Here is a 13,073-nt window from a genome sequence, read left to right as displayed (position 1 = left end):
TTCTGATTTGTTTTGACTGCCCTGAAAAAAGCCCCCTTTGAGTGGATAAAAGGTGCCCCTATTGCCTCTTTAAACCACTAAGCCTTGTACCTGCAGCTGCCCGGGCAAAGCCCCTGGGATGCTAAATAAATGCAACAAAAGCCTGGCACATCCCGAGGCTGAGTACCAGAAGCTCGCCTCTGCCTCCAGGATGAGTGCACAGAGAAGGTCCTGAGTCTGGAGAGCTGCCAGTTGCTTTGGGAAGCTGCTCTGCCTGGAAGGGTTGCAAAGTCATTAGTAACATCAAGAGTGGGAGAAGGTTTTTAACTTGATTTCCCAGGCGGGTGTCCCTTTCTGGAGCTCTCCTAGAAGCTCATTTTGCTGTCTGAGCACTGTGAATGTGGTGTTGTTGGGGGGTTCCCACCTTTGGGGTGCAAACTCTACCAGTAGATATGTGGTGACTTTGCACTTGGGAAGCAGCTCTGTAGGCCACTGAGACCCTGCTCCAGCTGTGCCATGCAGTGCTTTGGGTGGGAGGTGTTCAGAAGAAGGCATCCATGGCACCAGTGGGCTGCAGTTAGTTACTTGTATGAGTACTTCAGACAACCTTGCTTTGGTCCATGACCAATGTTAATACTCAAAAATGAAAAAGCAGATTTTACTCAGAGCTCAGAGAAGCTTTTATTCACCCTCTGATAGAGAAACTGAGGCAGAGATTTCCGTTTTCTCCTTGCACACTGCAGCCACTGATCAGTAGTTACATTTCTGTTTTTTGTACAATAAATCATATTTTCTAAGTCTCTAGATCAGCTGAGCTCATGGTATTCTACAGATATCTTCCAAAAGGCTAATAGGTAGGTTAAAAAAAGGAAAGTTGACACATGCTGTCTAGACCACCTCAAAAGCTTGTCTCAAACCTTTTCCTCTGTTTAAGATGAAGCCAATGGAGCTGAGCGCTGTCCATCCACAAATATTAATAGTTCTGCAACTACAAAACTTGTTGCTGATAGGAAAAATAATCTTGTCAAGGTTCACCTTTACTTCCACATTTTCCTGAAGTAATCTGCCTGGAGACGAAATACTGACACACACAATGCTGAGACTTTCTGATCTGTGTTTGAATTAATTCCAAAGTTTTAAGTTGGGATTTATTTATCTTTTTAATGTTGCTTTATCAAAATGCTTGTCTCCAGCTATCTAGTGGTTGCTCAACTTGTATTTGAAGCCTCTTATTAGCTTGATATTATCAAGTTTGTTTAACGATTCTTTGTTTGCATATCAAAGACAAAGACTACATTGCTTGCTTACAAAGCTAGATCTAATCTTGAATCTTGTGCTAATTCTTTGATCCGGTACTTCCAGTGCAGTGTAAAACAACAAACCACAGTGTTTTCATTAAGATACGCAAGCGATACCATTTTCTAAGGAAATAAGATTTTATTGCTTGATCTTCTGAGGGGGTTAGTGAACGTGAGACCTATTAGCGTGGCACATAAAAAGGGCAGCAGACCTACAAGGCTGTTTGTGAAAGAGCATATTCACCACTTGAGAAAACAAACTGCAAAGCAGAGCTACCTCGATGTGCAACCCCAGCGTTGGCCTCTAATGGGGATGAACGTGATGCCGGGCAGCGACCACCCACAGCAGCACCTTGCAGAGAGCCTGGGGATGGGGGGACAGGTAAAAGGAAGGGAGAGCGAAGCATTTCTTATCCCACAGGTCATATATAAAAATGGTTAAACATGCTAAAGCACCTCAAATCTGATTTGTTGTAGCACAGTGTTTCTTAAGCGTGAGGGTTTAAAGAAATACTCTTGCTTTGGTCTTCCTGATGAGAGAAGATATATCAAGGAGGGAAAGGAAAGAGTAAAAGCAATGCATGTGTGCAATCCAAGTCACGCCTCGCAGTACAAAGCTTTTAGACAAGACCTCTTTCCCCATCCTTAATTCAGGACGTTAGCAGGTATTGGATTTTTGCTAACCATTAGCCTAATAACTATGCACAGTCATTTATAACAGTTTTGAGGGAAGAAGCCTAGAAATGCTTTCAGCATCTGAAGAAAGGCCTGTGATTACTCTGGAGCTGCCATAATTCCTTCTGCAATATTTGTACCACTGATTGAAGCCACAAATCCTCACCACTGTTGTGCTAGTCCAGTGCCTCGCAGTACCTAAGCTGGTGATTAATGGTGTCGCGGTGATCGGCAATACGGTACAAAGGAAGCAAACCTTCAATTGCTGTTATCCTGTGCCCCCCTGGGAGAGCAGCAGGGCAGGATGGTCAGGAGGAGCTTTTAAGAAGGATTTCTTTGAAGTTTTCTGTGAATGGCTGTAGACAAAGGGCAGGATATGCCAGTCAGCTGTGGGCTGGAGAGTGGGATGGGAGACCGGGAGGGACCTGATGTCTGCAATTAAAGACTGAACATTTCTTACTGATGGTTGAAAATCCTATGTAAATGTGATTACATTTTATTTTGTTGCAATAATGGTAGTGGATGGAGCCTAGAAGAGTAATAACCCCCCTGTCACTTGGGAGCCAGGCAGAGATGAGGCCAGCCGTGATGCGTCTGGCTAACGACAGTAAATGTGGGCAGTGGCCTTCCCCGGCAGCTGCCTGAGGACTTGGTATTCCCCTCGCTTCCCTTTGCCTTTGGGCCTGATTCGGATGTTTTTAGGGATGAGGGACTCTCCAAAGGAAACAGAGACCGACCGCATACAGAGCCCGGGCTCCTTGCCTAGACCTTGGGGAGGCATTAGGGAGCCTTTTTCTTGAAGGCTGGGAAACGCCAGCAACGGGTCTGGATGCTGAAGCCCTGACTTTTGGGAGCCAGATTTATGATTGGTTCTCTCGCTGTGCCATGGCTTGGCCAAAATTCTCCTCTTCAAAAAGAGAAGTTAGATCTGGATTTTGGGGCTAAGCTAAATCTTTTCTAGATATGCCGCAACAGTCTTCTGTTTTTGTTAGACCACCGAGTTCTGCTCCTGCCAAAAGCGTATCTTTGACATAAATTTTTGACATAAAGCTAGTACTTCATAAGCTTAAAGTGCATTTGGCAAGCATAAGGATGCTGCATTCATTGTTATTCTAAAGAGACAGCAGAGGAGAGAAGAAGCCTGCATTAACAAGCAGAGTCGGACAGCTTGCCATTTGTAGCTTGCTTAAACTAATCAATGATATGGGATTATGAACAAGACTTGCCGAAAGGCTGAGGATTTTATTGGAACATTTGCAAATGATATTAAAGTGAGACCTATAACAATACTCTCGGTGAAATTTAATCTTTCTTAACTACAGAGCTGTGATGCAGATTGTCACAAAAATCCACTGGATGCCTAGGAGCTGATTTCTATAACCTGAATAGGTGCTTGAGTCCCTGATGTACGCCGACGTGGCTATGCCTACGGGCTCCAGTCACGTGAACCGAGAATTCTCTTGTGCACTGCTCTGTTGATGTGATTTTGCTTGTAAATGTCTGTGGACACATTGCTCTGGGTACTGAAAATCCAGCCCTTCCTTTTTTTTCACCAGTCAGCTTGGAGAAGCATGAAAGCATTCCTGTGTTTCATTGATCAAAATGCAGCAAGGATGTGACAAGGGGTGACGGTGGCCTGTTTATTGTCAGGATGTTGCTTCTGATGGTAAGGTGTGTGAGATACCAATGAGATGGGGGGGGGGAAAGGGAGCCATAGATAACCAGGGAAAGGTTACTCGTGCCATCTTATTCTCCATCAGTTCTGCTAAGTGCTCATCCCAGAATTAGGGAAATTGTATCTTGGCTAATCAAAGAACAGGAAAGAGGGATATGTAGGCTGAGCGATCTCCCAGGGTTGTGTAAGAGGCCAATGTCAGAGATAACGGCCAAGTCCAGAACTCCTGAGGACCATTCTGGAATATTTTGAACATTTATTTTTCTGTTTTATCGTGTTGCAGTTGTGTTTTGCTTTTGGGGTATTTTTTTCTTTTTAATCATTACCAGAGCAGAAAGGAGAGGTCTAATAAATCTTTTGAATGCTCCCTGGGAGCCCTGTAAGAGCAGCTACAGCACCGCACGTGCAGTCTCGGCCGCACGTGTTGGTGCAGAGGAACCTTCCACCCCAGGTGGCAGCTGCTTGTCCCATCTCTTTACTGCTGATCTAACCTGATCCGGCTGGAGAATCTGGTGTCACCTGGCAATGATGGTGAACGTGGTCCTGTGTTGCTCAGGGTCGGCTGAGCATTAGTGTTGTACAGCAGCGGAGAGCTGTGAGTAGTTTCAGAAATGAGTTTTTTGCCCCAGTAATTTTTGTGTCCTTTTTTCCTATTTTTAAATATAATTCCTTTGGGAACAAATCCATACCCATGGAAAGGAGCCTGGCTCCTCTCCATAGTTTAAAGCTGAGATTGCCTCTAATATTTCTTCTGCCAGTGGGATTTGAAGTTTTTTGAGTATACTAAAAATATAAACTTTTTCTTTTTAGAGAAGGAGGCTCTTTTCCTGTTGTCTTTTTGCACTGAAATCCTTCTAAAATGATTGAAATGCCTCCCTCGGTGTGCTATTTCATCTTTGCTTCCCTTTTGTGTCTCCTGCTTATTTATGGAAGCAGTTTTGTTTCCTCAATAAACAAGAGCTACATTTTTTCTTGATTTCATCAGGCTAACAGCATGAGCTGTTCAGGACCAGGTCTGATTTGCTGCAGACTCTACCAGAAACAGTAATCATGTCAAAGGGATGAGGCGTAGATATAATTGTAATGTGGGCACAGGCATCTGTGTAGAAAGCTGCTATCAAATATGAATAATTGTTGAAATATGATAAACTATCTGGGATTAGAAAGAAATGACAGGAAGGATTTTTGACAAATACAGGTATTTTTTTCTTCTTTCTCCCTGAATCCAGCTCTGACTCTCAGACTTCAAGCTCAGAAGCGTGGCAAACCTGAAAGCCATTGGGATAACTCCTTCTGGCTTTATAACAATCAGGATTTAATCCAAAAGTGCGTAACCAAGTATTTTGTTTAAGAAATTTGCCCTTTCCCCATCAATGTCTATGCTGGAGAAGGTGCTGCAGCCTGAAACAAAGAATTACCTGCGGAATAATTTTTGGTCCCATTTGCAAAGGCAGGATGAAACTCCTCAGTCTCAAACCAGGCTTAGCCTCCACTGCATTTACCAAAAGTTCTGATAACATCATTCTGCCAAAATTTCTTTGCTGTGCGTTTTCCCAGTGCTGATGATGTGTAAGCCTTTGACTCCTGATCTGTAGAGACTTAACCAACTACAGCTGCCAGGAGTGAGCCCTGATGCCCAGCTGCAGATGACCTCTAGTCCCTTTACCTGGAATTTACCTGTGGCTCATTCCCTTTTGAAACCTAAACCCAGCAGAAAACTGGAGGGATGTGGGAAATTTTTAGGCCACCAGAATTTGAGCCTTTTTTGCCGCATTTCAACTCCCAGTGCCCATAGTGATAGATTTTCAGAAAGCTCTTAAGAAGGGGGTAAAATCCAGCAGCCTGCGCCGCTCTGGACTCTGTTGCCCGAGTGGGAATTTTTGGCAACAGGCAGCAGAAAGCCCCATCCTTGCCCTGTGGAAAACAAGGAGTGACTAAGAGCTCTTTCCACATGGACACACACTGCAATTTGATGTGAACATGCTGACTTCAAAAATGCAAGAGATTATATGCTAGCACTGTCAGTTCTTCGCAAGCTTGCTTGTGCCGGTTGTTTCACTCTGCTGAAGTAGTTCTATACATAAGCAAAGATGCTCATTTTCTCATGCATGTGTGCAAGCTCTGTCCTTCACTCATGCTTTTGGAGGGTGAGAGTGGTTGTGAGGCAGGGTGGGCTGGGAGAGCTGGCCGGAGGGTGCCTGCAGCCCATCCAGGTGAGATGCACCGGTGTTCAGTGCCTCTGGTCCTGGCTGAGGACTTTGGCCAGAAGAGGACCTGGGAGGTCACTTACCTTCCTTGTGTCACAGAAACATGGGCAGTGATTCCCTCTGAATTACCTCATGAATTGTACAAGGTTGAGAAACCCCAAACCCCCAATTTTTTATACAATCTAACAGATTTTTTCCCCTATCCTTTCTAACAAGGATATTTCACATCAGCTTGGCTGTTGGCAACCTTCCCCAGATATGGAGCCAGATCAGCAGAACTCCATTTACTTCAGTGGAAGGTTGCCAGGTAACGCAGCCGAGGACTTGGCTCTTTTATCTGAGCTGTAGCTATCATGCTTATCTAAGCTTATCTACAAATTTTGCCTGAAGATTTTGTGAGATTTGGTTTTCTTGCATGATTCAGATATTTCTTCTTCCAGTATGGGCTGGAAATACCCCATAACAGATGTTCTGATGGCACAAGTTATGCTTGCATTCCAGGTCTGGCCTGACCTTGAAATAGGTGAGAATACGTGGAGAAGAGGAGGAGCAGAGAAGCTTAATGGAAAATTCATGGTCTCCTCAATGGCTTGACAGGGTTGGAAGGGACCTTTAAAGGCCATCTAGTCCAACCTCTCTGCCATGGGCAGGGACATCTTCAGCCAGATCAGGGTGCTCAGAGCCCCGTCCAACCTGACCTTGAATGTTCCCAGGGATGGGGCATCTACCGCCTCTCTGGGCAACACCAACTGGGTTGAGCATCAGCATTAGCAGCAGCAAAATCTAAATTTTCAAAGGAAGGAGGAGAGCTCATTCCTCTGCCTTAGTTCCCCTGCTCTTTCATGTGATATAACTCTTGAACTGCTGCTCTGGTTTATATCCCACTGCCACCATGGATGTTTGCACTGTCCTGAGTTTGCAGAGCTCCATAGTCCTTGTTTTCTACCCTAAGCTTTCCTGTGCTTAGTGATATCCCATATGGAAACCCTTGTTAGCCTTGCTAATTACTATTGTACTATTTAAAATCAGTTTATCTTTTTTTTAACCAGTCAGGACAGGCATTTATCCTTAGGGCTGTCTAATTTACATCAAGTGGGTTATAGAATTGCAGTGCCGTAGGTTCTGCTTGGCTGTGCTTGCTAATGCTCCGAGGAGTTTTGTCATCACAAGTAAAAAACCAGCAACATTTGATCCCAGACTTTAATGCGTGTCCCATAACACACGCGAGGAGCGCTCCCAGCAACTGCTCTTTAGAATAGTCATTACTGGGGATTTGGGAAGTGGTGCTTGCTGTGGGAAGAGTTTCCTTGTACAGATGTAATGTAATGCACATGTACATTTGGGTCTGCTTATGTTTAACAATATATTAGCCAATAATGAAAAACACATACATTCAACATACAGTTACCATTAACTGCTAAAACCCACAGCCATACAACGCGGAAGGCCTGATTTGCTCTCTATGCACAATTACTGTTTTATAAGATTTAAGGTGAAACCTTTTTTTTAACCTGTACTAGCACAAAGCTCAGCTATTCCAGGGAATTTTGTTCTTTTAATGCTCAGGTGTTTCATAGTACTTTACTTATGGACCAACTTTTCATGGTTTTATATGGATTGTAATTACTTCTCTGTATAACATTTGTAGCATGTAAATGGGACAGATTATCTGGTATGATAATATGATAATAAACTATTTTTTATGTAATGTGTTTACGATTAGATATCAAAACATTTTATGAAAAAAAAGTTACTTTTACTTTCAGTATAGAGAAACAAGCCAGAAAGTTTAAATTATTTATGCAAAATCCATTACCAGGTCAGTGGCAGAATCAGAAACGAATGCTAGTTCTTCTATGTTCCAGTCCCTGGTACGTTTGCCAACCCTGTGCAATGTTCAGGCTATTTCAGTTAATGAAACATAAAACAATAACTGAGAAACTATTAGTGAGTCCTAGGCCTGCCCTGGGATCTCAGGGAGAGGAGGATCAGGCTGTTATTGTGAATTCACTATAGAAGCTGCTTCAAAACCAGATGCTGTCACTGAATACCTAGCTGAAGTTTGATGTCCCGTCCTTGTCACCGAAGCACACGTTATATAACAGAAGCCACCAAATGCCGTTTGCAACTAGTCCCTCAAACAGTTTAGCTCCTAAATTATTGCACTTTTCTACATTTTTTGATTGGTGTATTAATAACTTCTCCGGTTCTTAGGTAGATTTGTGGGTGATCAAATAAATGGCTGAAATCCCTTTTTCATTAACACCCTGTTATGTTGTCCTGCTGGATCTAATCTAGCTCACTCTTTTCTGCTTTTGCATTTGGGTTTCCTTGGATGTCTCCTTTCTCTTCCATTGCGTGAGTGGTGGACTAGTGACCACATGGGCGAGCCTTCCCTGGGGCGATGGGGATGCCCTGCAGAGCCACGCTGGTGCGGTGCAGGCAGGGAAGGTCAGGCAAAGCCAGGCTCCCTCTCACTTGGCATCTTACATTTGCCAGCATCATCCCTCTGCTTCAGCTTTTATGGACCGTGAGCCAAGAAATACTGTGATCAGGCTTCCCTTGCAATCTGGCAGTCTGGCAGGGAACCTATAACAGATTCAGTCTTCATATCTGATCAGAAAAGCACGTTATCCTGCGCTCAAGCAGCGATGCAAATGCATACATGGCATGCAAAGGTTGTGCCTGAGAGGGCATACGCTCAAAGAAATGTATGAGCATCTCCGCCTCAGTTAAAAGGCATGTTTTCCATTCCTCTCATCAGGAGGTTTTCTTTACATTGTATGCAGCAACTCTTAGCTCATAATGACAGGCAAGAAGTTATTTAAGGCAGGCCAGCCCATTTCTTGTTACCTAAAATAGCTTCAAAGTGTGCATTTATCCCATCAAAATGGGTGTGATTGTGTTACCAGTGTAGCTCTGAATAACTCCATGCTATAGCTGCGCAAAGCCACTGTAATCGAAGAATAAACCCTCCGTAACCCTCCCCAGTGCCACCTTCCATGGAAGCTGCTGAGAAAGATCAAGCCTGCTCTTTGCTCATAACCTCCCTGTAAAAGGAGAAGGCTTTTTGTGGTGACTTCATGCAACTGCAGTTGTGAAAGGGCAGCAAATTCTGAATCTTGGTCACAGTTTTTGCAACAAAGCATTTGTTTCCACCACACCCATGACTGATTTTATTTTTTAAGTAGAAATCCATTCCCTGGGTAATTCCAACCACATGCAAAATTTTCCCATAACAATTTCTGCAAACATTCCTTGAAACACCCACAATAAGTTTCATACCCACTTCTGAATTGGAGCCTTAAATCTTACAAAATGCCACTTCCATTTGCTTTAATGCCTGGAATTTGATTTATGGCTAGAGCATGAATCTCACATATGCATGCTTGGCCTGAAAATCATGCCATGTTTTTTCCTTGTGCTGCCTTTCAGAGACCAACATGGGAGTGAAGAAAGGAGAAGCAGCTTCTCTGTGCTGCTCTGCCACTCTTCCTAATTCCCCAGGATTCCCCACCACAACAATGTGGTGGTTGGCCACTCTGCAAGTCCTTATCTTCCACAAATCCACAAAAAATTCCCTTTATGGGCTGTGATGTCTTCCCACAGAGAATGAATCGCAAAGGCTAAGAAAATTAGTTGCGATGGAAGGAAGAAATCTGCGGGGGGCAGGATCAGTGTCGGCTTTCTGGGGCTGGGAGAAGATCTCATGAAGCGGAGGCATTGCTCTGCCTTGCATGGGTCATGCTGAGCTTCATGGCTGATCATCATTGTTTTTCTCAAGTTGTACCTTGCTTCATCTCAGGCTTCCCAAGTAAAGATTTTACGGCACTGTGCTGCTCTCCTGGCTCACCACCAACTCCCAAAGGCAAAGGAGAACTTTCCTCTTTAGGATTTCACACCTTGCTGCAAGGTAGGCAAGGAGGACAAATTGGCCATTTCACGCTGTGGTGCACTACAAAGGCTGCTCAGCTGGGCGTTCAGGTGTGCCGAAACGACTTGGCACGCACCTCTAGCGTGTTATCAGCCGTGCCGTATATGTCCTGTATGTGCTCAGTGCTGCTGCAGCGGTGAAAATCATGAGATGGAGTGGTTAGAGGAACGGCGAGTTCCCTGAGGTGTCCTGTGAGCGCTGGAGGGCACGATATTCAAAAAACCCACCAACAAATGATTTCTGTCTTTTTACTGCGCAGTCACTCGAGGCTACGTTTTAGTCTCAATTAAGTCTTTCTAATAGAGGGTTGTTTTTTCCCCCTAATTAAAATTTTACACTTCTCTTTGGTATGGTCATAGATGGAGAGGAAACTTGGCGTATTATTTGAGTTTCTTCAGTTGCAAAGCAGGGCATTAAAAGAAAGAATTACTTTCTCTTCTTAACTCATTTATGGCATATAGCACAAAATTCAGAAAGGAATAAGGAAACGATCAATTGTAAAACCTTTTGCAATGACACTTATAATTCTGGAGGGTTAAGTAGGCTGGGACTCGAAGGATGTGTCTTTTCTTAGCCAGCAGAAAAGCACCGGAAAGGAAAACCAAACCCTTAGAAACTTTACTTTCATAACAGGATAGTCTGACTACCGTACGAACCACGCTGCTAAAACCAGGCTTTGAGATGACATAAGCTAATGTGACACTGGACCTGGTTTTAAGAATGCACAGTTTTAAAAATAATTTTTCTCCTCAACAAACGGAGATTTATGACTCAAGATGACATGTTCCCACAAAAACCAAAGGGCAGATCTTGCTAAATCACAACTCTTTCAGTTTTAAATCACCTGCTTGGCCACAGAAGATAACATCATTCAGTTGAGCAATATTTCGCAAGAGCTGGCCTTATAGATGATATGGTCAGAAGATAAAGATGTAGTGAGGAAAGGGAGCTGGTGGGGTATTTTTATCCCTGCGAGTAAGTTTTCATGTGAACAGTCCCAGTGAACAATTAAAAAAGTGTGATTTGCAAGAGTGAGAGTAGTACTCAGGATCAGGCCCTCCTCTGTCCACCTTTTGATCCTATAGACTTGAAGTGGTGGTCTTGCCGGAGTAGCCTGTTTGCCCACTTCGTTCCAGCAATATAGCTGTCATAGGGTTGGTCTTGACAAAGAAATCTCAGATTGGGATCATTTTATACTTTTAGGTAGTTGAAGGAGTCTGTGCAGCCAGATAATCAACGAACTTTGTTAATGCCAATAGTAAAATTCAATGGTTAATCAAGTTTACTTTCCCTGGGCTGCTGCTTCTGCATTCCCCCAGTGTGCTGCTATAGGACAGACAACTCGTCTTCCAGGAATGAAGGGAATCTTCTAGGTACAAAATGCCTCCAGTGGACTAGCATGAAACCCATTAAAATCACTGGGAGTCTTTCCATGCTATTTAACAGGTTTAGCTCATCGCTTTTATGAGCACTATGAAAGTGTTGTTGTTAACCATTTCTGCAGAGGTCCCTCTCCAGGGTCAGCGTTGGCCAAGCCCGGCAGCTGATGGGGAGCAGCATCTCATCCCGCGTGTCTTACACGTGGGTGGTGATGTACCCTAGGAAAGAATTATAGCGTAGGCGTATGGCCAGAACATTTTTTCTCAGGTGATTTTATACCTCCCGAGAGGCATGTGCTGGGGAACTCTGATTTATTGCAAAAGGAGTTGGCACCACACACAAAACACCCAACATTGTGTTAAAACTGTTCTCACAACTAGTCTCTCTTAGGTGGTGTTTCTGTTTGCTGGCAGCTCGAGGTAATTCAGGTGAAAAATTACCGTGAATTTTTACACGCTGAAATCTCCCAATAATCTGGCACAACCTAGGAATAGCTCCGCAATATTAAAGTGGCCTGAGAGCAGAACCAGCGCTGTCAGGAGAAGTGATTTATCACAAATCATTGTAGATGTAGAGGTGAAGTAAACCTGCAGCTGTAAGACTTCAGTTTCGGGATCCTGAGCCTGTGATGCTTGTGCCAACACTTGCCAAGGGATGCTCAGACCTTATCCAAAGGCTACCCCTGGAATTGGTGCCCCTGGGGACAGAGGTGGCCCTGACCCCGATGGGGTGACAGTGGGGGGGTCACAGCTGTACAGGCTGTGGCGTTAGTGCCGCTAGTTCATTTGAGGCTTGTTGGGCACAGTCTTCGAAGATTTTTGTCCTTTTTGGACTTCAGATTTTGCGTAGTGGAGCTCCCCATCTGGCCAGAAGTAATGTAAGTGTTACCCGTCCCTCCCCTCGCCTCCTCTGTGGCACCTTTGATGTGTTTGGGTGGGAAAACCTCTCATTGCAAGAGCAGCAAACCCTGTCCTGGTTCTTCTTGCGCTTTGATGTCCTCAGCTGCTTTTTGTGGGCTCCCTGGCACATAGTGATCCCCCTACTGTTCCCAGTCACTGTGATAGTCCACATACCCCCACTTTCTCTCTGGCTCACTCACGTGCTTGCTCTCTCTCCCTTTTCCTTCCTCGCCCCTCCCCAGCCTCACTGGATAGCCATTGCCACGTGTGCCCAAACCCCTTCTCTCCCAGCAGTCAGGTTGCTCAGGGATTTACTGTTTTGGCTATCATTTCTCTCCTCCCCAAGACTGGCTTTTTGAAACAGCCTCTTGCATCAGGCTTATGGCCAAAAAGTCCACTGTTGTTTGGTGGTGGACATCTTAGGATGACCTAGAGCTTTAAGGTCCATATGGACACATTCAGATCTAGATTTTGATGATTCCCTAGCCTAGGAGTGCTGAAGCTTAAGGCTTTGCTGTAGTACAAAGATAGGAGCACCGTGCCAACTTCACCCTGAGGGACAGAGCACGCTGTGGGAGAAGTAGGGGGTGGATTTTGGGAATGGGGTTCAGAACTAGCCTGAATGTTTGAGCTTTGTGTTGCTCAGGCTGCAAGGAGAGTAGAGCTGAGCCCATCTGCAGACTTCTGACAGCCCTGCGGTGTCTTTCTTGTGCACAACATCTCCCAGCAGCGCAGACCAATTCATAGCACGTCTTCAGCTCCCTTCCAGGAGCTGTGCATATTCTTATAGTTCTCTGAAAAGGCACGTCATCTCCGTCCCCACGGCTGCTACTGATGGCTCTTTCCAATTTATTTTCAGGCGCTATCACTGCAGGTTGCACCTGCTGGCTCCCCTTCCAGAAAGGACGAGCTGTAATTGCTCCAGTTTCTTCTAAAAGTCTGTATCTCAAAAGGCTGAGCCACATCTTCTCCGGTCGCTATCACATGCAAAATGCATTTCCTCCTGCCAGAGGCTTGAAAACTTCT

The sequence above is a fragment of the Calonectris borealis genome, chromosome 7, assembly GCF_964195595.1.
Source record: "Calonectris borealis chromosome 7, bCalBor7.hap1.2, whole genome shotgun sequence".
NCBI classification, from domain to species: domain Eukaryota; kingdom Metazoa; phylum Chordata; class Aves; order Procellariiformes; family Procellariidae; genus Calonectris; species Calonectris borealis.
Note: the sequence above shows the minus strand (reverse complement) of the source record.